General features: G+C 44.6%; 1 non-coding gene across 1 annotated transcript; it reads left to right on the plus strand.

Annotated features, from left to right (window-relative positions):
- Positions 1 to 208: 208 nt before the first annotated feature.
- TRNAA-GGC (transfer RNA alanine (anticodon GGC)) lies at positions 209 to 289 on the plus strand. The gene has a single exon. It is a non-coding gene; the product is annotated as a tRNA-Ala (tRNA).
- Positions 290 to 1,266: the final 977 nt, after the last annotated feature.

The following is a 1,266-nucleotide window of genomic DNA, read 5'->3' on the forward strand; positions in this document are numbered from 1 at the left end:
TCCAGTTGCCGGCTCTTCAAGTATTCAGTAGATTACAGGAAAGAGACTGCACTGAAAGACACACAACTTGAAGGCCGACTGGGAGGGATGGAGAAGCAGTCTTGTGGGAGAGCATGAATTGTCCTCTTTGCTAAGCACAGTTCATCATGGTTTGCATCTGGATGGGTGATTACATGCGAACATTGTCTGCTGCGAGATATTCCTCTCAGGGGATGCAGCCATAGCTCAGTGGAAGAGTGTCTGCTTGGCATGCAGAAGGTCCCAGGTTCAATCCCTGGCAGCATCTCCAGGTAAGGAGCTGCTGCCAGTCAGTGTAGACAGTACTGGGCAACAAAATGGCAAAAGCAATTCAATGTTAGCAAGTGTCACGTGATGCATATTGGGGGCAACCTCTCCCCACAACTTCACATATACACTGATGAGATCTGAGCTGTCGGTGACTGACCAGGAGAGGGATTTTGGGGTCGTAGTGGACAGCTCCTTGAAAGTGTCAACTCAGTGTGTGGCAGCTGTGAAAAAGTCCAGTTCCATGCTAGGGATCATTAGGATGGGGAATGAAAATAAAACTGCTAATATTATAATGCCCTTATACAAATCTATGGTGTAGCCACATCTGGAGTACTGCATACAGTTTTGGTCACCATATCTTAAGAAGAACATTGTAGAACTGGAAAAGGTGCAGAAGAGGGCAACCAAGATGATCAAGGGCCTGGAACACGTTCCTTACGAGGCAAGGCTACAACACCTGGGGCTTTTTAGTTTAGAAAAAAGATGACTGAGGGGAGACATGATAGAGGTCTATAAGATCATTCATGCTGTGGAGAAAGATGATAAAGAGAAAATTTTCTCCCTCTCACATTCATTCATTCATTCATTCAATTTCTATACCGCCCTTCCAAAAATGGCTCAGGGTGGTTTACACAGAGAACTAACAAATAAATAAGATGGATCCCTGACCCCAAAGGGCTCACAATCTAAAAAGAAACATCAGATAGACACCAGCAACAGTCACTGGAGGTACTGTGCTGGGGGTGGATAGGGCCAGTTACTCTCCCCCTGCTAAATAAAGAGAATCACCACGTTAAAAGGTGAACACTAGAACCAGGGGTCACCCCATGAAACTGATTGCCAAGAAATTTAGGACTGACAAAAGGAAGTGCTTTTTCCACACAATGCATAATTAACCTATGGAATTCTCTGCCACAAGATGTAGTAACAGTCAACAGCTTGGATGGCTTTAAGAAGGGTTTAGATAAATTAATGGAG

Source organism: Hemicordylus capensis, chromosome 8 (assembly GCF_027244095.1).
Source record: "Hemicordylus capensis ecotype Gifberg chromosome 8, rHemCap1.1.pri, whole genome shotgun sequence".
Taxonomy (NCBI): Eukaryota; Metazoa; Chordata; class Lepidosauria; order Squamata; family Cordylidae; genus Hemicordylus; species Hemicordylus capensis.